Source organism: Balaenoptera ricei, chromosome 5 (genome assembly GCF_028023285.1).
Source record: "Balaenoptera ricei isolate mBalRic1 chromosome 5, mBalRic1.hap2, whole genome shotgun sequence".
Taxonomy (NCBI): Eukaryota; Metazoa; Chordata; class Mammalia; order Artiodactyla; family Balaenopteridae; genus Balaenoptera; species Balaenoptera ricei.
In genome coordinates, this window is record NC_082643.1 from 83,903,770 (window position 1) to 83,930,176 (window position 26,407).

Sequence of the window (26,407 nt, forward strand, 5' to 3'; positions counted from 1 at the left end):
CCAGTTTTGTAGTCTTTAATACTCTTCTTTGTAAAGCAAAAGCCCCTTTCTATCTATCTTTGCAATGCTGGCAAATCTCTTGGTCAGAACATTCTCCCTATTGCAATAAACTCTCTCCTCCTATTCCTAGAGTTCCTTTCCCCTGTTTTGCAATAAGCCTTTCCTAAGGAGAGATAAGTCTCTCCTTATCTAGGTCCTGAATTTGTCCTTTATTTGACATTTTCTGGTGCTTGGACTGAGATCGGGCCTCACCTATGGACTCCCACCATCCCCTCATAGGTTATGGTACCTTGTGGGTCCTTTAACTCCTCTGCTGCTAGGTGATTCTCAGATCCTTCATTGAGTTCAATTCTCAAACCAGTGTGCCAGACATATTGTCTGTTGTAGCATGGTAAGGAGTTATTTTAATTTTTTCAGGCAAAGAGATTATGTTTTTACCCTTCTCTGAAGCCTCTTCTGCTTTTCCTAGGTTCCCCATACCTGAGGACTGTGCAAGGCATTTCCTCCTTTCCTTTGACCTCAGAGATTTCCTACGGGGTTCCCTTGGCTCTCTGCCCCAGGGATTGTGTGAGGAAATTAATCAAGTAGAATTCTCCCCTAGGTTCTTAACAGATTTTTTTTTTTTTTCATTTCTCTCTTCGGTGTAAATCCCACGGGTAACTCTCACTCTATTTGGCTCCTTCCCTCCTCTGCTTCCACTGACTGTATGCTTTGCTATTACGGCACTAATTCAATCTAGTATCACCCAGTAATGGTAAACTTTTACCAAAGGCAATTTAGAACTCAAATAGCATCTTAGGGAAACTTGGGATATCCCCACACTGGCTCATCTAAGCCTCTCTCTTCCCATCACCCCTCCCTTCTCCCTCCCTCTCTTCTATCTTCCATCTTTCCTAAAACTACCTTGAATCCTTTTATCTGACCCTTTTAACACCTCAACCTACTCCACCCCTCTATCCACCCTTACCAGACCTTTCCCTTCCCACTCCAGCCTCTCAATTCCCTAATGTCATTTAAGTCCTCTTCTCCTATTCAACCATCAGAGGCCGAAACAGGTGGTTGGAAACAAGCTAGATGTTTTACCCACTCAGATGGGCTTTGGAGACACCCAGATGGCCCTTTGGTTTCTCCTCAGTTCTTTGTCTATATTCTCCATAAGAGAATCATCATGGCAAATGAACTCTTAATGGTTTTTCTCAGCAGTTACTGGTCAGGAGCAGGTAAAATCAACTTGTGTCATCTTCCAGAAAAACATTCCTTGTAAAAATGTAAAGGTGAGGAAAGAAAGAGTCAGCTCTTCCATATAAACTAGTAAATTTTGTATTTTCTCTTGTTTATGACTGAAACATAGCTAAGATTTTTAAACTGAAACTCAAGCTCTCTATTTTTGTCTGTATGTCTGTATATGTGCACATGTAGTATATTCCTACCTTCAGAGAGTATTACCAAATTATATCATATAAACCCTATCAATGAGCTCTATTAAATAGCACTTACATAAACTTAAAATCCCCAGAAAGTAATGAAATTTAACTTACTCTGAAAATTTTTATTCCAACAATTAGGTTGTGGAGTATGTTAGCTTGCAGATAGTTTTCAAGATTTTTCAGTAATTTAAAACAGACTTATGCTAAATTAAGTATACACAGCATGTAGGATATGTTTTTATTAAAGAAAAAAAAGCATATTTTTTTCCCTAAAGTAAATTAACTATTTATTCCAGAATGAGAAAGATGTTAAGTGTAGAAAAATAGCCAAATGAATATGGAAGTTATACAGGGTTTGCAAAAAGGGAATTTTATTTGTCATGGTAAATGTTAGCTAAGTTTTCAGGGGTTTATTCTCAAGATTTTAAAATGAGATTAAATATGAAATATTATACTCATAAAAAATTGATTTTTGTTTTCTCTCTGTTAAAATTTTCTTAGATTATTGGTCTCCTCTTAATAAGAGTTTGACAAAAAAAGATTTTCTTTACCTTCTGAGTTATTTGCCTGGAAGGTAAAGATTCTGTGTCTTATCAAAATAGTTTCCAGTGCTTTATGTTGACTTTATCATGTCCTTGATTATTTAGAAGAACAAAGTCTTTGCACTTTGAAAAAGAAGCTAATGTTTTTTGTTTTTTGATTTTTTACCATTATGTTACCTCTTTATTTACTTTTAAAGTCTTTTACTGTCACTTTGGTAATCCAATTTAACAACTTTTGTCATTTTGCATTCCCAAAATCAAATCTTAAATATTTTTTGCACCTAATACTGTCTTTGAGATTTCCTAGAGGACCCCTGGAAAATCACAGAGGATCTGTTCTTCTACTTTGTAAAAAGAGGTGCTAAAAATGATTAGGTTTATTTGATATGTTATGAGATACATGGGAAGTGTCATCATATCAGAAGAGATGCTTAACCTTCTTTAGGTTAAATTTGTGTGTGTAAAATATTGTTAAATATAAACATTTCAGAAACTGTATGACGTTCCTAGAGATATGGCAATGTCCTTGCTGGTCATGATGTTTTTATTTATCAGAGTCCTGATGCTGCTTTGCCTGATATTAGTCAACAGTATAGTGTTATCAATCATAATTTCAGTTTTTTAAAAAATGTTGTACACCATAGAAACAACAAATTTCCTTGTTAATTGCCTTATTTTTGTAATAAACTTCCATCAGTCATTTTAAAACTTTAGTAATCTGCAGAGAGTTTTACTCTGATATCTCCGCGATTGTGCTTGTAATCAACCATAGGCCGGAGTGCTTCATCTTCAACAAAAAAGGGCTTTGTCAGAGACCCATGGTAAGGACTATGCCAGGTAATTTTGGGCACAGGTTTCTGATGACACTGCTTAAACAACTTTGAGATCCTACCACCGGATGGAGTGAGAATTTCTAGAATTCTGATTGAGAAGCTGATGGATTCATTAGACTGCCAACCCAAGATGGTTGAAACAAGAATTAATTGCACAGGACTAAAAGAACTGATGAGGGATGATTATGGGTTTCTTTTGGAATATTGCTGATGTTCAATTTTCCAGAAAAAAGAAACTTTTCTTTTCTCTTAAGCTATTTATAGCTTATAAGAATTTAATATGCTATGCTTTTTGTAAATGAGAATAAAACATTTGTGCTTTTCTCCCTGCCTGATCCCTCCAGAATTTGGAATTTCTTATATTCTTATTTACATGGCAATATAATTATTTGTATGGGTTCAACAAGGATCTGGACTCCTTGTTAACTGAACATAATTGGAAACATTGGTTATGTAACAAAGGCTTTGAGAGGAATGTCGTATTTAAGAATGATACTTGATTCAGATATGACTAGACACTTTAAAAGAACTAATAAGGTTGGCGTCATGGAGTAAGTGCTTACAAATTCCCTTGGAAAACTGGCCTGATGCCCGGTTTACAGACTTCACAGTCTTATAGATGATTAAGGAAATTAACTCCCTGGCAGGTTGAGGGCTTGTAGGATATTTTGAGTTCATTAAGAAGAAAGGAATTTATCAAAATCAGTAGGTACTACAGGAAAAATTTCCTGGTAAGTTCTTGGCTTGACTTCCTAGCCTCAGGAGACTTAAAAACCCAATCTGAGATTCTTTATGAAAACGTCCCACAAAAAAAATTTATAAAAGCCTGTATATTAAATTACCATTCTTGTAGTACTTATGTAAATAATCAGGCCAAATCTAATGAAATCAGCCTTATTTTGTGATCAAAAATAATCTTTCTTTGGTATTATCTTTGATCAAAATGGAGGTGACTAGAAAGAGAAATTTTGTGTGTCATTGGAAAAACTACAGTACATCCTAGTGGATTATCAGAGTCTGGCCCTATTTATTGTTTTTGAGCTATTTTTCCCCTCTATGTAATTTTCAGGTAACTGATAGCTATGAAAAAAAAAATTGTTACCTACTTATTAATTGAATTGAATTCTGTTATCTTGGACAGTGTCAATCCTTACCAAAATTTCAAATCTTCCAGTTCCTTTTAATATCTGGCAACAACTCTCCAAACAAACATATCCAACTTTTCTCCTTCCTCCTAACTTAATGACACTGAGAACTAAAATCTGACAGCCTAAATCCTCATTGGAACTTTATGTTGCCTGTTGCTCAACTTTTCCCCCAGATCTGAAGATTGTGACATAAGGCCCAATGACTTGACATATACCTGAAAGGACTCATCACTGCAGCTGACCATGTGTGGGCTGGATTTTCCCCTGGAATAGCTGCTGCCTGGGTCACTGAGGCAGTCTGTTAAATTCTCAGGTCATGCACGCCCTTATATTCCATGGCTGTGGAAAATATCACTAAGAGCTTCAACCTCTTAGCTTTAAGAACTCAACAAGCAGTGCTGCATAATAAAAATATTTTAAGCCACTAACCTCTTGAACTTTAATAAAAACTTTTGTTAATATTTCTATTTGCATTTTAGGCATCCCTCTATTAAGATGAACAAAATAACCGGCATTTGTCACCACTTCTTAGTAGATGGCTCAACTGATTTTTCAGAAACAATGTCAACAGGAATCTTCAGGAAACTATTTCTTAGACTCTACTTTGCCCCACTTGAGAGATCTGTGACCCCTCTGAGTTGTTAAGCAATTAGTACATATCATTAGGTTTGAAAAAAAGGAGGGACTGGCGAAGTTGGAGTTTATCCAAGCCCTGTGACTCTGGAAAACAGGGAAGGTTAATGAAATCCCCTTACCCTTTTATGTTTGGAAATGACTTACTGAAAATAAACACTCTTCCTCTTATGACTTAGATAAGGCTCAAGGGTGCCCCCTTGTTTATCTATGACAAAGCCAGACTCAGACCTATAAATACCCTTTCTTTGCTTCATAAATGAATAGCTGAACTGTGTTGTCCTTATTGATCAATCAAAACAAAATCCCTGTTAACCAAACTTTGGTCAAATTCCTTTCCTCTCTCAGAGCCCTGAATTTTGACTCACTCTCAGTCTGAACCAGCATACAACCTCTCCTTAATTACCTACCACTTCCACAAGAACAGGCTGACTTCAAGGTAAATCATTCTCTGGTCTACTACCCCATCATGCCACCATTGCTCATCTCACTTCCTCAAATCTGGTTCTTTCTAGACTTGGTAACTCCTCCTTATTTAAAAAAAAGAAAAAAAAAAAAAGGCCTTTTCTTTTCTGCCTAACCATTAAGAATCTTCTACATCTCATGGTCAGTTGGGCAGTGCATTTCCCCTATTACAATAATCCCTTGTCTGACTCTTGCAATCATCCTTTGCAGTATAGTTTCTCCTTACTTAAGTCTAGAGGTTTTTTTAATTTGAAAAAGGAAATGTAATATCAACTAATATTAGGATTGTATATGGCTTCAAATTGACCTGGCCCAATGGCTTTTGAAGTTGTTTTAACTGCAAAATTCTTTGAACAAATAGTGAATACAGGACTTCAGTGTGTAGAATATGCAGTAGAGACTAATCATATGTGGACTTTAGGTTCCAAATCAGCAAAAAAAAAGTGAATTTTGAATAATCAAAATTATCATAAAAATCACTTATGAAAGTCTGTTCTTCACCTCAACACATAATTTCTTAATAAACAACAGAGACAAATTTTCCCATATCATTGGATAAGTACTATTTCTTTGTGCACTAGTGGTTGGCTTTAATTGAAAAGCCATATAAAAATATATATTTTTTCAAATTCTGGAATCACACTTGCTGTAAGATACCACAGAATAAACAGTACACAGAAACCTAGAAAAATAACCTTGATCAGTATCTCCCATTTCACTCTGGGTATGTGCTCATGACTACCTAAAATCTAATTTTTAAGAAGCTAAATGCATGTTGAGGTGGCAAAGCTGTTTTGTTGAAATGAGGGTGATAGGTTTACAGCCTCACCCACTAAACTTTCTGGCTTCCCCTTAACTCCTAAGAACCCCTAAATTCTATTAAGCATTAATTCATATTCTCTAATCTAGCACAGCCCCCATTCAATAATCTGACACTATATTTCAAATCTGGACACAGAAAGCATTCTCACTGCTCCATGAGCACACGTATTCAGTTCATGTGTTACCTTTCTGAAGTCACATGAGCTTTATTACATATAAAACTCTTACATTGGTGCTGCTTTGGGGCCTGTTGAAAACTGCTTTAAACAAGGCTTGGAATTGTCAGGTTATTCTGAGGAAAGCCAAGAGCCCTCAGAATAAGAAATAGGTAGAGGCTATATTGCTCCTTTTGCATATCTTGCTAGGAGTTGACATACTATGTTGAAAATAAGATTTTTTAGAATTTTAAATTTTTTAAAAAATTCTGTTAAAATAACAAACATTAATTAAAAACCAAAACAAAAACAGCTGCTTCATCTTTTGATATAAACTTAAGGAAGTCCCTGCTTTCTGCCCATAGCATGGTGACAAGCAATTTTCATTAGGCTGAAGTTCCAGGGCCCTGAACAAAAGAAACTCAGAACCTAGAACATCACTCAGAAGGCTATTACTGGTCTCACTGAACTCATACGCTGTTTGTAAACTGGGACCTGGATCATCTTTCTAGTAAATCTTATAACAATATAGTCTTACCAGTGGAAAATAGTTTCTAACCTCCCTGCCATTATGCCATGTAGTAAATTCCTAGACACAGATGTAGATCATGATATTTAAACTTTTGCCTATCTATCCTGAACTAAGACACCTGAATAGGTCTTTCAGAAACTATCTAGCCATTCCTGAATTGTATCCTGATTAGGATGCTTCAAATGCTGATTTCCCTAGTGTATAGAATAAAGCTTATTTATTCAGAATTATTTGAAAGTGACCCAGACACAGTCAAAACAACAGGCCCAAGGAAAAAGTTAACAGATGTCCCAAATGCCATAGAATTATTTTAGCAACCATAGAAGCATAGATTTAAATTATATTTAGAAAAACATTTAGTCTAATTCTTTCATTTATTGACTTGGTTATAATCAAACATACAGTCTTCCCTAGAGTAAGGTATGACGTCTAAGTACCAAGAACTTCTTTCCAGGAATCATCCAATACATAGGTTAAATATCTTGTTTCTCACACCTTGTTTTCACCCTCAAAAACCTAGAGGTGGGTTTTTCTTTAATTCCAGAATTAATTTGTAAGAAAATTTCAAATTTTTGTAAAATAAATGAATGGAAATTGTGATAAAAAATTACAAGCTTACCTCCACATTTCTCACTAGTAAAATGATCCTTTAAGAGTCTGAATGAGCTTTCAAGAATTTTTCCCAGTCTTTTGCAAAGGATTAACCATTTGTAAGAAAAAACCATAATGTTGGCATATTATATTTTATGAGTAATTAAATTTTCATTTTTTTCTTACCTTGTTTGGACATTTAATTTACCCTCTATTTTTGATTTGTTACCATTTATATTTTATATTCACAAGTTATTATATGATTTCTGAATATTGTATATTTGCTCCCATTGGGTTCAGGAGTAAATATCAAGGATACTTTGTTGATTAAGTGACGTGAACATTAGTTTCTATCAAATAAATAGCTCATTTTAACTTAGCGTTATGTTGTTTCATATTTTATATTCCACTGCAAGAATTAAGAAAAAAAAAAAAAAGAATTAAGAAAATAATTTCTTAATAGCTAAAATAGCTCTCTTAAATATATAGATGTTGATTATTCTAAAACGTCAAAAATTTCTATGAAATTTTCAAAATATTTTGTACTAAGAGAATAGCAAATGCTACAATTTGGAGCTGGGGGGAATAACGTAGTCTATAACACGTCTCATGAACGCTGTTTATTCCTAAGTAAACATGATTAAAACAAATTTATGAATATTTTAACATTTATAATGCAGTGATGTTTTGATCTGTGAGCACAAAAAATTTCAGTGCTTGATAAGGCAAATATTGCCTGGGAGACAATATTTTTTTTCTTTTCCTATATTCATTATTCATTATCAGATATGTAAGATCAGCATGCTTTGAGAGGGCTCATCATAAAGTGTCAAGGCACTAGGTAACAAATCAATGGCTGTTTAAATGACTGTTTTTCCCTGAGGGAAAATATATCTTGGTTTGGAGACCTAACTTCATTATGCTTCAGTACATACTGAGTGAAAAACACTATTTCTGTCATTAATGTGTTTATAAAAGCTTTTCGTTGTCTGCCCTGAAAAGTCATTCAGTTGAATTTTTTTTTTTTTATGATGTATTGTCTGGCAGTAAAAGCTAATGCACTCAGGAGCATTTGTAGACTTTCAAATTTTTACTAAATTTTTGAAGAGGAATACATCTAACTATATTATTAATTATTATGAATTATTATCATACATTAACCAGACATGCATATGAATTCAATTTTTTAAAATGAAAAACACCAGTCTCTCCTCATACAGATTTCACACTGTTCAAGGAGAGTTTTCAGCAGTTTAATTTCACTACAAGGTGATCACTGCTGTTTGATATTTTCAAACTCTGCTGAGTTTTCCTGTCCATTATTTTGTTTCTATACAGATATTTCCAGAGAGAGTAGCAAAACAATTAATATTTGAGCTACTACTGCTACCATATTTTACCTGTAATAAATAAGGTAGACTTTTAAAAATTTTTTGTTAATTAATATTATCAACACTTAAAATATATTGGCTTTTTGTAGCTATTTGTAGTTATACACTCTGTCACTTTAAAATATTTCAATATATACAATTACACATTAAAGTGTGTGTTATCTTAGAGCCTATTAAAATATTCTGAAACCGTGTCTACAATCTACACAAAGATAGAAATCACTAAAGTTTCAGATTCTTGTGTTTAATTGGAAAGGATATGTAGCATATGTAAAAAATTAATGAAGAGAAACCTCAGTTAAAGTTGGGAGACCTTCACCGCTTGCAATGATAACAGAGCTCAACAGGAAGAAGAAAGACTCTTTTTTCCCCCCGGCAAGGACTCAGCCAGTGAAAAGCCATAGACTCTGTTTACTCTAGCTCTCCCAACCTCCTTTTCCTTTCTATAAAAGCGTTCTCCTTCTCTTGCCCTTTGGGAACTTGCATGTGACTCACCATGGTTGCAGACACTGAATTACAGTTCTTTGCTGATCCCGTTTCTATCTTTGCTGGACAAATATCTGCCAGATTATTTATTCAGGTCAACACATATTAAGGAACATATATGAAGTGTCAGATACATAATATTAAATATTATATTTTAAAGGTATTTTCATTCTTAGTAGGTTTAAGGCACTTAGTGAACCATGTTATACTAGATAAACCCTTCTTAATATGTATGGCACTCATACACACGTCTTTGTGATACAATTTCAAGACCACAATATATTAATCACTTGTTGCTTTGGTCACCTGATTGGAATAGATGTTTTCTCAAACCATGAAGCGTTAGGAAAGGGGAGAGCATGCACTCTGTTGTGGAAGCAAGTGCCACTGAGCATGAAAGCTCAGGATTCTTTTTTTTTTTTAATTAATTAATTAATTTTTTAAACATCTTTATTGGAGTATAATTGCTTTACAATGGTGTGTTAGTTTCTGCTGTATAACAAAGTGAATCAGCTATACATAAACATAAATCCCCATATCTCCTCCCTCTTTTGTCTCCCTCCCACACTCCCTATCCCATCCCTCTATGTGGACACAAAGCATGGAAGCTCAGGATTCTTATTTGCTGTAATGGGGAACTTTTCTGTGGTTGGTTGCCCTAGGGCTGTTGTTTTTCATATCCTGTCTGTGATTGGCTATATGCAAATGAGAAAACCCTAAGACGTTAATCATTGGTTTGATTAGTGCTGATGCTGACTCTGCTACCCACACCTATCTTGCTGTGTTTTGAATATGCAATTTAGAGAACCCCAATATACTGGCACAGAAAAATGCCCTAACCAGGATGTAGGTAGCTCTCCTGAGTTGGAATTGAAGAGGTGCTGTCACCAGAACTGGAATTAAAGCTAAAATTCATGTACTCTCATGCTCTAAGAGTGAGGGGTAATTAGAGTTTAAAATATTCTTTTTCAGTAGTTGCCCTTTATAATCTCTAAGCCTATTACTTGATTTCTACATACTTAACCTAAGCACATTATGTCTGGAAAGAGGAACCTACCTACATTTCTTTTCCCAATTAGTTTGTAAATTCCCTGACTGCTGAGGGCTGATCTAATGTTGCTTTTATACCATTCTGTTTAATCAACATAATTTATCAAGGAATATCATGTTAACTGATGTATGGTTTGGCCAATATCTTTTTGTCATGTGTTATATTATAGATTTTCTTATATTAGCCATGTTAAGGATGTATCTGTTTTGATTCACATTATCTTTTATTATATTAAAGGCTCAGTCTTAATAGTATTATTTTGGGAAGACCAAAGAACTTCTGCCATGACAGACTAAAGATTATAAACCCAAGGACAACATCAAAAAGCTATATATTTTAAGTTTAATCTTCATTATCATAATTCATTTTCTAACTTTAAAAAATTTGAGCCAAACACATATATATGGAATCTAAGGAAAAAAAAAAAAAAAGGTCATGAAGAACCTAGTGGCAAGATGGGAATAAAGACACAGACCTACTAAAGAATGGACTTGAGGATATGGGGAGGGGGAGGGGTGAGATGTGACAGGGTGAGAGAGTGTCATGGACATATATACACTACCAAATGTAAAATAGATAGCTAGTGGGAAGCAGCTGCATAGCACAGGGAGATCAGCTCGGTGCTTTGTGACCGCCTGGGGGGGTGGGATGGGGAGGGTGGGAGGGAGGGAGATGCGGGAGGGAGGAGATATGGGAACGTGTGTATATGTGTAGCTGATTCGCTTTGTTATAAAGCAGAGGCTAACACACCATTGTGAAGCAATTATACTTCAATAAAGATGTTTAAAAATAATAATAATAAAATTAAAAAATATATTAAAAAAAAAATTTTGAGCCATATTTCTATCTTGCATTTTTCAGATATTTGAACACAGTAATAAGTACACATACACATTTTTAGAATTCTTGTAAGATGATTAAATGTAATCAGATGGATAATGAAAAGCTGCCTAATTTATTCTTCATGGCATTTGAGAATTTAGAGATTTTTAAGGATTAATGTATATAAATTCTGGATGAGACAATCATCTTTGCATCCATCTTTCTTTTGATCCTATAGAAATCTTAAAATTCGATAAATATTTAAAATATACTGTGAATGAGTCAGCTCTCATAGTGAATACTCAAGTCACCTCACATTTATTTATATACAAAATCTCACCTCTGACATTTTATGGAGATAGAAATTTATATGAAAGCAGCCATCTGTATTTAACATACAATATTTGCGAGGCAGTATTCTAGGTAATATCACATATTATCTTCACTAAAGTTCTGTAAGTCAAGTATTTTAGTGACAATTTACACTTTAAAAACAGTTTCGGAGATGTTAATACAGTTTTCAATGTTACATAGAAACTAGTGAAGATAGAATTTTTGTTCAAGTTTAAAACTCAAATAATTTATAATAAGATATACATTTTATCTCACAAGTAGATTATAAGCTAATCGGGGCCTCAGATAAGGAATTAAAAAAAAAACAACTTTGTTTACTGAAGATTTCCAGAATATGAGCTCCATGAAGTCAAGGCCTTGTTTTGTTTCTGTTTTGCTCCATATGCATAAAACATGGCCTAGTACATATTAGGTACTTGATAAATATTTATTTCAAGAATGAGTAAGGCCTAATTTCTAAGGAATCGAAGTTGGAAAATTCTTTTTAAGCTTTTAGTCATTGACTTCTCCAAGATTAAGATTTATGGTAGAAATATTACGTATATCCACAGTTCTAGATATATTTGCATATTTAATCTCATTTAATCTTCACAATTATGTGAGAGCAAATATAGGATTCAACATTTTACAGAGGAGAAAACTGAGTATCAGATAAGAGAAGTGAATTTCCTAGATCTCTTACACATAACAAAGCTGCATCCATTACAGTCTTGCTTGTCAAAACATCACTGTTGTCATCTTTCTTGAAGTCAAAAGTTTGAATACTGTATTATTTCAAATATACATTTGCTATCCTCACATCTGCCTAAAATATTTTCGACTATAATGCCTATTTCTTTTTTTGCAATATTTTTTTATTCAATACTTTGAATACTTTGATTAACCTTTGAACCTTCAAAAATAGATTATATTGATCGTACTTAAAAAGTTTCTGAACGTTGACCAGTGTGCATGTAGTTGTCAAGAAGGCTTTTCTAATTGTACACCTTTTCATTCCCTAGGCAACCTCAAAATAAAGTGTCGTTTCTGCATTTCCAGTCACGGAAGTAACATACCAACCACATAAGTGACATTAAAGTGATATATACATATATATTTACATATATACAATAAAGTTTTATATATATGAATTTTATGTTTATATAATATATAAATATATAAATCCATAACATATAATTATATATAAAAATTTACATATTATACTTATATATAAATATAAACTTATATATAAATATAAAATATATATGACATATTTGTATATAAGACTTTATGTATATACATATACATATGTGGGTGTAGAAAAATATATATATAAACATATATATAAATATAATTTACAAATATATAAAACATATATATAAATATATAAAACTTTAATGCCCAATAGTAACTTTGCTGAACTTAAATGTTCAAACTTAGAGTAATAATTGAGTTAGTAATGTTGCTTATGATATTTCTCCCTTCCTTATTTTTAATTAAATGACATTGAAATTTTAAAGTGATAGATTCTTAACCTCTCAATAATCAGAGAAGATGACTCTTTAATCTAAAGACACCATAATAAATCTGAATATATTAGCCTAAAGAGGTATGGTATCACTTTTCTTAAGACCAAATATTAATAGTTTTGAGCCAGGGAGACAAGGGTCCAGACTCTTTCCTCATCTTAATATCTTCAGGTACAGGAAAAAGTCTTTGATATATCTAGGCATTATTTTATTATCAAAAGTAAAATAGGGCCATGAATTTTCATTACATAGGTTTGTTATATACGTTAAAAGAGATTTGTGTGTTTCATTTGGACTTGGAGCAGAAAGTGTAGATTTATCACTTAAACAGGGTCTTCCTTGTGTCAGATATGTTTTGGTTAATTTCTTTCCTGCTCCTCTTTTTCCTTTATCAATTTATTGTATCTCAACTTCAACTTCACCCTTCAATATCTGCTCTGGAGTAAAGGCTGGAATTCCTTTCAGAATTTCTCCTTTAAAGTGTGCACATGTCACTTTCATAGTAGAAGGTACTGGAGGGACATTGCAGGAAGAAGGAGGCTTCTGCAGGTTCCTGCTGCTGCACAATTGGTCAGCAGTATGGATGTGAAGATGGTCAGTGGTGCTCTGGTCCAGCCATGGTCCCTTGGCAAACTCAAAAAACTGGCTCAGACTGATGACCACCTTTCTGTGATCCTCTCAACAAGAAAATTGTCACCCTAGACCTCATGTCGACAATGGTGTCTTGACTCTATGTGGCTACTGCCCTGGAAATCTGTCTCCTGAGGCCTTTCCAATGTGGACATAACAAGTTTCAGGCCATCAACTTCAGAGACATGCCAACTTCCTGTTGATAACCACCCAACTGGCAGCAGCTCACCTATACTTCAAAGGATTGCTTCCTGTTTGCCTGGTGACTGTGGACATACCTCTAGCCTGGGCAATCCGGTGAGCTTCATGACCATCCAGTGGGCTGCAAAAACACCCTTACCAGTAAGGAGTGAACCCATCTTTTGGAAGGGCTCCCACCTTCCACATTTGTACTTTTCTGGGTATCCTCCCTCATCCCTGGACTGCCCTTTAGAGTTACCTTTACATCTAGTTACTCTACTATCAAAACTTAATACTTCTTTATATCAAAACTTCTCCTTTTAAGTCACTGATGGGTTCTGTGCCCTGATTTGAACCAGTCTGGTTTTTGGCAAATTTCCCTCCATTACTTTGAGCAGAATTAACTGCTCTCTCTTCTGTATATTACAGTAGTTTGCTTATACTTTCTTGTATTATCATATTCACGTTGCAATTATCTGTTTACTTGTCTGTTTTCTCTCCTAGAATGTGTGATATCTTTAAGTCAGAGATATGTTTTCTATAGTTATCTGTATTGCCTGTCTTTTTCCTTGTTTAATAAATATTATTAAGTAACTAGAGACATGAATAGGCTGAAAATTCACATAAGATTGCACAAGTCCAAATATATTTAATACGTAGTGTACAGAAAGATTACATTTTACCTAGGAGCAAGCCATTTAGGGGAGTTTATGAGCCCAAGCAGTTGTAGATATAGACCAACAATAATGAGAAACAGAAAAATAGTCAAAAAAATTCTGTAAATTATTTGCTATTTTTTCTATATTAGCAGGTTGGGCTTTGGCCTCAAAGAGAACATGATTGCTTATATATGTTTCTACACAAGAATTAGTTACAGAAGTCAAAAAATCATATATTCCCTTTGGCTCTGTTCCAAAATATTCGGTGCTTTGTATATGGTATGTACTTTAAAGTCAGTTAAATGCTACGGATGAATTCTGTTTTACCAACATAGTCATCAATATAACTTCAACAGCATCATTATGTATTACATATCCTAAAGTTACTGCTAATGATCACTAATCACTAATTTATATGTCACAGATAATTAACATATATTCCCTCACTAGAAAAGATGTAACTAACTTCAGGATAAATTTAGTATCTTCACACACAGAAACATGAATTTCAAGCAAATAAAATTATTCCAAAGTTCATAGCAAAGTTCTTTCTCACTTCTCTGTGAAAGTGGTAAAGTAAAAATTTACTGATTTGAATTTCCCTTTTCACTTGAGGAAGTAAGTATGATAATGTGATTACCAATAAAACCTCTCTACATTATGATCATTCTGGGTATAAATGAGAACTGAGATGTTAAGCGCTGTGTAAATTTAAAGACTATCAGACTGAATAGCAGAAAGAAATCTAGTCTGGGAATCTAAGGATGTAGAATTTACTGGCTTATTTCTCACTTGAACATTAGTCAGCTAGTGGTCTTGGACAAGTTATTAAAACTTTCTGGGTGACATATGGAGGTTGGAGCAAATAATCTATGAATTTCCTTCCAGGATTATTAATTATTTTATTCTTTTCAAATCTGTAAAATCAGTTGATCACCCACAGTGAAGAAGTTAATGTTATTTTTTTCCCAAAGAATGGTTCATTATATTACCAAAAGAGCATGTACTTCAGATTAAAATGTCAATAAATGATGCATTTCTTTTTGCCTTTCCTCTTTTCTCCTTCCTTCCTCCCTTCCTCCGTCTCTCCTTGCTCTCTCTCTTTCCCCCTCTCTCCCTTCTTCGGAATTGGATAATTTAAAATAATAAAAACTTGAAAGATATGTGAACAGACTAAATGCAGACACATGAATTTAGTACATCTGATTTCTCCCTGTTACATGCTGAGTCATGTAACAGGGAAAAATCATGAGAATAATTTTGTCAAAATCTCTCCTAAGCATAGACATTTTATAGCATAAATATTTAACAACAGAGTTGAGTTTGTACCAAAAGCAAGAATGAGAGTTTAGAAATTACACAACTCCCATTATTAAAAGGAAGCAGTTTAAATAATATGCTAATTATTTTTTTCTGAACTAAATCAGAAATATTTCCTACAAAAGTCTTTATAAAAAGTTTGAGAATAACAACAAAATACTGAAAAATATCCATTAGAAACATTTGGAATTTAATTAATGCTGAAGACATTTTTAAAATGAGCATATCAATTCAGTGCAAAAACCATAAGCAAAATTTTAAATCATTGTTTTGTGAATAAAATTTTGTAGGGATCATGCATTATATTGGGTAAGAATATTACTTTCTGGAATTGAAGATATAACTAGGTAGAGTTAATGAATATAATGCAGAAGTTGTAAACCCAAATGCCCATAGAGAACAGGCCAGAACAACATGTGAAATGGTTAGGTATATAAACCAGTGCTGTGTGTGTAGCAGAGACTGAGTGGACCAGGAGAGCACAAGTTCATATAGAGAGGGTAGCAACAGCCTGACTCCAGATAATTTGGGCAGATGTGACCTGGTCAGTTTTTAGAAACAGCTTGGACAAAAAAATAAATTATATAAAATATTTTAACCAAATTAATAATCGTAATAATAATTCTACTTTGTTATATTTAAGTAATTTACAGTAGTTTACACTTTAACCTATATCAGCCCTTGCTTTGGAGCAAAAGTGTGAGGTCAGAAAAGAAATAATATTACTGCTGGTTTACCGTAAAGGAAATTAAATGAACTTAAAAGAGTTGTTTAAAGTCAGGCCTGGGATTTAAATCAAGCTGCCAGGGCCCCTTAATCATGCATATCCTGTTATATCACACAGTGCTCCCTGGTTTGGACTTAGGATTTTACAAATATCTATCAAAAAAAAAAAAGCTGCTGTCATTGTTTAAATTTTGGCCCACACTGAGGATATAATATCAATAAAAGACATGTTTCCCATTAACAGGTCTTAGAACACTGGTGGAGAAAAATTATACACAGAGAGAATGAGAATGAAAACAAAAAAATACCAAAGAATATGCAATTATGGAAGAATTTTAGGTATTATAGGCAGATATATATATATATATATATATATATATATAGAGAGAGAGAGAGAGAGAGAGAGAGAGAGAGAGAGGGAATAAAAAGAAAAAGAAAAATCCTAGATAACACATTAAAGTACAGCTTCAAATGTGCGGCATATCCTCATAATGCCATTAATCAGCCATAGCAGAGGGACCCACTTGTTGGGCAGCAGTGAGAAACTGTAAGCTCACATTATGGAAAGAAAGAATGAAATGGGGGAAAGGAGGAATGCATTCTCCACTTCTTTTTGCCTGAGGAACCTCACCATTACTATAGTCATCAGACAACATATTTTAAGATGTACTGCCTCCTGGTACCTGGTATATATATAATGAATGTCCTTTTGCTTTCTGTTATCCAAGACCTTGCAATCCATGAAATAGGTCTCCCTATATCTATATTCCTATGGATAGGAATAATATAAATTAGAACCTGATGAGAAAATTGTCTTCTGAACTTACCAATAAAAGCACAGTTGCAAAGTAGTTAAGTGTTGGCTCTTAAGAGAAACTTCATTCTAGCTATCCTACCTATTTGCCAGTAGCTTGGGCAAGTTTATTCATTTTCTGAGCCTCAGAGATGGGCTTAGAGATGTCTCAAGGATAACATGAAATATACCTATTTGGAACTTAGCACAGTGAGACACCGTAATACACAGTGTCAGATAATGTGGAGGATGTTCTGAGGACTCCTTAAGCCCTCTCAAAATGGAATGACATCTCCCCTGTTGCTGCCTCACATAGCTCAAGGGTCAGCCTCCTCCGATTGTCCTCAGCTGAGAAGAGATGCCTCGCCTAGGTCATGCCCCCTTTCTGAATGAAGGCAGCCGAATCCTACGACTACTTGACACAAGGATGTAAAGGCCTGGTTCCACGGCCTCAAAAGGCAACACTGTGAAGGGCCATCCCAGCTCCAGAATTCTGTGGAGGCTCAGCTGTGGCCTTTGTTGAGACTACAGTGCAGCCCAATTTCACTTTCTGTCCAGTCCTGTTCCCTTCCCTTTCCCAATAGGTCTACATCCTGAGAGAGTTCCCCAAATTACTTCCTGTAAAATAATCTCTGTCTTAGAAACTGCTCCCCCAGGAACTTGACCTAAAACACATAAGTTTCACTTTTTGAGTCTCAAAAATTGTGTATATTAAAATAATTAAAATTGTTTAAAATTAATTTTTACGCTTGATACTTTTTTTAACATCATGTCTTTAAGGCATGAAATACTATACTCATTTCTTTATCTGATAGTCTCATTATATGGCCAGAATTCTTTGTAATATGTGATACTTTATACACTTATTCTTTTAGGTCCATAAAGCAAGACTACTAGTACAAACTAGCCCCAAGGGTCCTTTTAAGGCTGAATTGGGAAAATCAATTAAGTACTTAAACTGCCCTTGGAATATCTTGCAATATTCATTTAGAATTTAGTAGTTCAGATACATTCTTTCTTCTGCTTCCCTTTCATAAATATCTATAACATTTCTTCTAAAAATATTTTGAAGCTAATATTCCTCTTACGCCAATTTGTTCATGTCATTTTCTGATTCTAATTAGAAATAAACATCTAGACTTCTGGTTTCAAATAGGAAATGTACAAATTTTATTGAAATATTGATACAAATTTCTCTGAAAAAAACACATGACAAAATGTAATAAATCAGTAGAATCATTCAAGCACATTAAATTTATTCTAGGATCCAGACACAAATGCAAGAAAAATTTCTACAGACTCTCAAATAAGGAATATGATTAATTAGTTCAACCTATTTAGTGAATTCTATTTACCTTAAAAGTTGGATAAATTGCCAAGTTTTTAAAATCAAAAATACTTTAGTAAAAATTTTAATTTTTGTATTCTCTAACAATAAACTGTCAGAAAGTTGTCCCAGAACTGTTAGTGTTCTCAGAATATAAAGATCTTTTTTCCTCAAACTGGACTCTAAACATTCTGCATGTCTTGTGTTTGAATCAAACAAGCATGCTTCTGCCAAAACAATGTAAACAAGTATATTGAACATTTAATTGCATATATTTTGTATGTGTTATTTAAAAATATATACTTGTTCATTGTAGAATTAAAATTTGAAAGAAATATAGTTCAAATTGTCAATATATACAATACTTTTAATATATTTGTATATTAAAACAAAATGTTTAATATATGTGTAAATTAAAATAGTTCTGAGGAACTATTTGTAGATGCTTTTCTGTTTTATGTAAATAATTCAGTCCTTTGCCCTATTAAAAAGTTAATGCCGATAGAATGATATGCTAATTTATATTTTTCAGTTGATATAGTCCTTTCAAGAGCACTGGGATATATAAAATCTCTTAGAAAACTATTGATAGCAGTGATTTTTGCTCATCTCAAGCATATTCAATTAATTATCTATAACCTTTGGTCTTAAATTTCCATTTGTATTCTGGCAGAACAGGATTTTATGTTGATTATTAACAGAATGAGTTTAAGGAGAAAAAGACATATTCTTTTTCTGTTAATTTAAAAATTAACAGAATTTACAGAATTACTTCCTACAAATTTCAGCAATTAGTTTTTATGTCTACATAACAAAATGAGACTGAGAACTTGAGACAACATACAATATACTTTGCTGAAGTGTGCTTTAACTGATAAAATATATTAAGGTTGATAAACAAGTTTTAAAGAAATATATGGCGACTATATATCCAGAATAACACTTCCAAATAAATTTTTTTAAAAAGGCTGAGATTTTGCAACCAGAATTGGAACACATTTGGGTTTGTAGCCCAAAATGACACCACCTGTATTGTCCAAAAAGCCTCAAACAAACTAAGCGGACCTAAGTTTATGTTGCCCCCAAATGACAGGAAGACATAATGTCAATTACTCTCTTTAGGCTTTAAATATTACCCAAAGATAAAACTTCAAGGAATATTAGCTTTTTACCTTTTAAAAGAATGTACATAAAGAATTAATGCCTCAGGGATAAAACAGCAGAATTAATAAGCAGAGGAATTCAATTACACATTTTTTTTCAAATGTATCATGTTTGGAATATAAGATAGCTATGCTTAATCCATTTAAATTTTTAAAATTAAGCTTGAAAAACAAGAATATTTAAACAAGAAAAAAAAATATGAAAACGTAAATAGTATATAACTGCCCCTATAAAACTTGTAGAATCAAAACTAATACGTAAAATGTGAAATTCAGTGAATGGGTCAAAAAATCAAATTAAAGTTAAGAAGACAAGTAAGGTGTGGAAGCTACATAGGAAAAAAACTAAGATAATGCATCTCAGAGAAACAAAGTACAAATGAAATAGAGCTTCAGGACTTGCAGGATAGCATGACAAGGTCTTAAGTAGATATAGCTGGGTTTTCTGAAGGAGATCATAGAATGGAGAAAAATAGAATATTTAATGATAAAGTGGCTAAGGAATTTTTAAAATTATATAAAGAAACTAATCCTTTAATTTAGGAATCCTAAGCTATCCCCCATAAAACTCAAACTTTAACACATCAGAATGAAACTGCAGAATTCCAGAAGGAAATATCTGAAACTAGAGTAGGAAAACCAGCAAAAACAGCAATACACTACTTCCAAATATGCACTCAGGCTGAAAATTAACTATGTAACACCAACAATGACATCCAGAAAACCTTAGAATAATGTCTTTACTGTACTAAGAAAATATTTTTGATCTAAAATTCTAATTCTGAAAATATTATTCTATAACTAAAGCAAAATAAACAGCAGATTAAAAAAGACTAATATAAAACAAATTTCAAAATACATTAAGAATGTATAAATAAAAAAAGATTAGCTCAGATAAAAGATCTGAGATGATAAAAAATTAGCAAAGATTCTGATTTACATGGGAGTATATTTAAATAAATCTTGTATAAATAAATGTAGTAATACATAAATTTTAAGAAAAATAGAACAAAACTTTATAATACTCTATTAAAGAAACATTTTATGAAGTACTTGTTTCATTTTATATTTCTACCAGTAATATATAAGAGTTTCAGTTGCTCTGCATCCTTCCAGTAATGGGTTTAAAATTTTGTTTTTCAAAAATTTCTGAGCAGTTCTAATAGTTACATAGTGGTATCTCATTTTGGTTTTAATTCGAATTTTCCCAATGTCTGACAACTTTGGATATCTTTCCGAGTTCTCATTTGCCATTCTTCTCTCTTCTTTGTTGAATTTTTTGTTTAAATAGTTTGCTCATTTACAAAAATAGGCATTAAATTGGGTTTGTTTTCTTACTGAATTTTGAGAGTTCTTTGTATATTGTGGTCACAATTCTTTTTTCAAATATATTTGCAAATATTTTCTCCTTGTCTAGGGCATGTCTTTCCATTTCCTTTAGAATATGTTTCAAATCCGTTTTTATTTTTCATGGAGTCTAATTTATCTACTTTTTTCATTTTATGAGTTGAGTTCTATATAAAAAGCCTTGGCCTAACTCACTGTACACTGCTCAATATTTTTTTTTTTTTGGTCTGTGTTCTCTCTGTTTCAAGAGACCTAATTTACCCTTTGTTGGTTATCTAACCTGCTGATAATGCCATCCAGTGCATTTTTATCTCACAAACTATATTTTTCATTTCCATAAGTTTAATTTTTATATACCTTTGATGTCTCTCCATAATATGGTCATGATATTTTCTATATTCTTGAATATATAACAAATATATTTTTAAAACTGTTTAAGGTTCTTGTCTGTTGGTTCTAACATCTGTTTCATTTCTGGGTCACTTTTTATGATTTATGTTACTCTTTATTATAGAGCAGATTTTCCTGGCATGCCTGACATTTTTTTTTTAATTAAATTTAATTTAATTTCTTTTTCTTTTCTTTTCTTTATATTTTTATACAGCAGGTCCTTATAAGTCATCAGTTTTATACACATCAGTGTATACATGTCAATCCCAATCTCCCAATTCATCACACCACCGCCCCCCCCCCACCCCTGTCGCTTTCCCCGCTTGGTGTCCATAAGTTTGTTCTCTACATCTGTGTCTCACTTTGTGCCCTGCAAACCAGTTCATCTGTACCATTTATCTAGGTTCTACATATGTGTTAATATACGATATTTGTTTTTCTCTTTCTGACTTACATCACTCTGTATGACAGTCTCTAGATCCATCCACGTCTCAGCAAATGACCCAATTCCGTTCCTTTTTATGGCTGAGTAATATTCCATTGTATATATGCACCACATCTTCTTTATCCATTTGCCTGTCGATGGGCATTTAGGTTGCTTCCATGACCTGGCTATTGTAAATAGTGCTGCAGTGAACATTGGGGTGCATGTGTCTTTTTGAATTATAGTTTTCTCAAGGTATATGCCCAGTAGTGGGATTGCTGGATCATATGGTAATTCTATTTTTAGTTTTTTAAGGAACCTCCATACTGTTCTCCATAGTGGCTGTATCAATTTACATTCCCACCAACAGTGTAAGAGGATTCCCTTTTCTCCAAACCCTCTCCAGCATTTGTTGTTTGTAGATTTTCTAATGATGCCCATTCTAACTGGTGTGAGGTGATACCTCATTGTAGTTTTGATTTGCATTTCTCTAATAATTAGTGATGTTGAGCAGCTTTTCATGTGCTTCTTGGCCATCTGTATGTCTTCTTTGGAGAAATGTCTATTTAGGTCTTCTGCCCATTTTTGGATTGGGTTCTTTGTTTTTTTAATATTGAGCTGCATGAGCTGTTTATATATTTTGGAGATTAATCCTTTGTGGATTAGATTGCAAATATTTTCTCCCATTCTTAGGGTTGTCTTTTCATCTTGTTTATGGTTTCCTTTGCTGTGCAAAAGCTTTGAAGTTTCATCAGGTCCCATTTGTTTATTTTTGTTTTTATTTCCATTACTCTAGGAGGTGGATCAAAAAAGATCTTGCTGTGATTTATGTCAAAGAGTGTTCTTCCTATGTTTTCCTCTAAGAGTTTTATACTGTCCGGTCTTACAGTTAGGTCTGTAATCAATTTTGAGTTTATTTTGGTGTATGGTGTTAAGGAGTGTTCTAATTTCATTCTTTTACATGTAGCTGTCCAGTTCTCCCAGCACCACTTATTGACGAGCCTGTCTTTTCTCCACTGTATATCCTTGACTCCTTGGTCATAGATTAGTTGACCATAGGTGCGTGGGTTTATCTATAGGTTTCCTATCTTGATCCATTGATCTCTGTTTCTGTTTTTGTGCCAGTACCATATTGTCTTGATTCCTGTAGCTTTATAGTATAGTCTGAAGTCAGGGAGACTAATTCCTCCAGCTCCGTTTTTTTCCCTCAAGACTGCTTTGGCTATTTGGGGTCTGTTGTGTCTCCATACAAATTTTAAGATTTTTTGTTCTAGTTCCGTAAAAAATGCCATTGGTAATTTGATAGGGATTGCATTGAATCTGTAGATTGCTTTGGGCAGTATAGTCATTTTGACAATATTGATTCTTCCAATCCAAGAACACGGTATATCTCTCCATCTGTTGGTATCATCTTTAATTTCTTTCATCAGTGTCTTTTAGTTTTCTGCATACAGGGCTTTTGTCTCCCTAGGTAGGTTTATTCCTAGGTATTTTTATTCATTTGTTGCAATGGTAAATGGGAGTATTTCCTTAATTTCTCCTTCAGATTTTTCATCATTAGTGTATAGGAATGCAAGAGATTTCTGTGCATTAATTTTGTATCCTGCAACTTTACCAAATTCATTGATTAGCTCTAGTGGTTTTCTGGTGGCATCTTTAGGATTCTCTATGTATAGTATCATGTCATCTGCAAACAGTGATAGTTTTACTTCTTCTTTTCCAGTTTGTATTCCTTTTATTTCTTTTTCTTCTCTGATTGCTGTGGCTAGGACTTCCAAAACTATGTTGAATAATAGTGGTGAGAGTGGACATCCTTGTCTTGTTCCTGATCTTTTGGTTGGAGCATTTAATCCACTGACGTTTAGGTTAATTATCAATATGTATGTTCCTATTACCATTTTCTTAATTGTTTTGGGTTTGTTTTTGTAGGTCCTTATCTTCTCTTGTGTTTCCCACTTAGAGAAGTTCCTTTAGCATTTGTTGTAGAGCTGGTTTGGTGGTGCTGAATTCTCTTAGCTTTTGCTTGTCTATAAAGCTTTTGATTTCTCCATCGAATCTGAATGAGATCCTTGCTGGGTAGAGTAATCCTGGTTGTAGGTTCTTCCCTTTCATCACTTTAAGTATATTATGCCACTCCCTTCTGGCTTGTAGAGTTTCTGCTGAGAAATAAGCTGTTAACCTTATGGGAGTTCCCTTGTATGTTATTTGCCATTTTTCCCTTGCTGCTTTTAATAATTTTACTTTGCCTTTAATTTTTGCCAATTTGATTACTATGTGTCTTGGCGTGTTTCTCCTTGGGTTTATCCTGTATGGGACTCTCTGTGCTTCTTGGACTTGGGTGGCTATTTCCTTTCCCATGTTAGGGAAGTTTTCGACTATAATCTCTACAAATATTTTCTCTGGTCCTTTCTCTCTCTCTTCTCCTTCTGGGACCTCTATAATGCGAATGTTGTTGCGTTTAATGTTGTCCCAGAGGTCTCTTAGGCTGTCTTCATTTCTTTTCATTCTTTTTTCTTTATTCTGTTCTGCAGCAGTGAATTCCACCATTCTGTCTTCCAGGTCACTTATCCGTTCTTCTGCCTCAGTTATTCTGCTACTGATTCCTTCTAGTATAGTTTTCATTTCGGTTATTGCATTGTTCATCTCTGTTTGTTTGCTCTTTAATTCTTCTAGGTCTTTGTTAAACATTTCTTGCATCTTCTTGATCTTTGCCTCCATTCTTTTTCCGAGGTCCTGGATCATCTTCACTATCATTACTCTGAATTCTTTTTCTGGGAGGTTGCCTATGTCCACTTCATTTAGTTGTTTTTCTGGGGTTTTATCTTGTTCCTGCATCTGGTATATAGCCCTCTGCCTTTTCATCTTGTCTATCTTTCTGTGAATGTGGTTTTTCTTCCACAGGCTGCAGGACTGTAGTTCTTCTTGCTTCTGCTGTCTGCCCTCTGGTGGATGAGGCTGCCTGACACTTTTTTTAAAATTAATTAATTAATTTATTTATTTATGGCTGTGTTGGGTCTTCGTTTCTGTGTGAGGGCTTTCTCTAGTTGTGGCAAGTGGGGGCCACTCTTCATCGCGGTGTGTGGGGCTCTCATTATCACGGCCTCTCTTGTTGCGGAGCACAGGCTCCAGATGCGCAGGCTCAGTAATTGTGGCTCACGGGCCTAGTTGCTCCGTGGCATGTGGGATCTTCCCAGACCAGGGCTCGAACCCGTGTCCCCTGCATTGGCAGGCAGACTCTCAATCACTGCGCCACCAGGGAAGCCCCTGCCTGACACTTTTGAGTGGAATACTAGGAATTTTTAAGTTTATATTGTTTTATACTGTTATAAATTATCAAAATTTACTTTGTATTATACTGGATGTTTTTGTATTCCTATTAATATATATTTGGAAAAGTTTGGTCCTTTCAAGACTTGCTTTTAAACTTTTTTAGGTGGGATCAGAGCAGCCCTTAGCCTAGGGCTAATTTTGTGTATCAATAAGGAAATCTTATTTTGAGTACTTCATTCAATGCTCAGGGTATTAAAAGGTTTTTCTGTTCCAGTTGCTGAAATATGAACTATCTCAGCCCTGTATGAGCTCCAGACATTGATTTATCTTCTCCTTTTCAGTGGTTCTTTACCCAGCCTCAGAGACTTTCTTCATAATCTTGCACTGATCAACGTGCAGTTGAAGATCCAAGGGGTAACCTCTAGATTTCCAGAAGTTTTTTACTTTATGCAGCTCTCTCATTTTTGTTGATCTGCCTTGAAAATACTAGTCACTTTGGCCTCTATGAATTCTGTCTCATCAACTCATGTTAGATCTTCCACTCCACACCCTCAAACAATGACCTGGAAACTCTCTTCAGGCAGTAAGCTCAGGCAATTGTTAGGCTCTGCTCATTTGATTCATTCTCTCAGGGATGACTGTCATGTGCCTGCCTATTGTACAATGCCTAAAAAACAGTATTTCATATATACTTTGAGTATTTAAGGCAAGAGGGTAAATCCAATCCTATCTCTTCATCATTACTACAACTGAAAGTTTGGTACTTTTAATTATATTTAAATTTCCAAGTGTTCATTTCTTGTATGTAAAAATGCAGTTCGTGAAACTGTGTTATCTCACTTTATTAGATCTAGTAGCTTCTTTGTAGATTCCTTGTTTGTTATTTTACAATGAAAACCATGTTGTCTACTAATACAGTTTTATTAGTTTTATTTTATTTTCAGTCTGTATGCCATCTATGTTTTTTCTAGCCTGATTCTTGGCTGGTAATTCTAATACTGTGTTGAAAAATAATTCTAAAAGTAGATATATTTGCATTTTTCCTATTCTTAGTGGAAAAGTATGCAGTCTTTCACCTTCTTTATTATGTGATCTGTAGGGTTTTCATAGATACCCTTTATCTGGGGGAGAAAGTTCTCTTTTAGTGTTATTTTTCTGAAATATTTTAATTGTTTTTTAAAGTCAGAGATTGATATTAAATTTTGTCAAATGTTTTATCTAAATCTATTTACTTGGATTTATTGTAATAATCATATGAATTATCTTATAGTGAATTATACTGGATTATTTAAGAATGTTGAACCAATTTTGCACACCCATAATAACCCCCACTTGTTCATGGGGCACTAGCGTTTTTTTTTTTATATAGCTGGGTTTGATTTTCTAATATTTTGTGAAAAATTTTTATATCTTCAAGG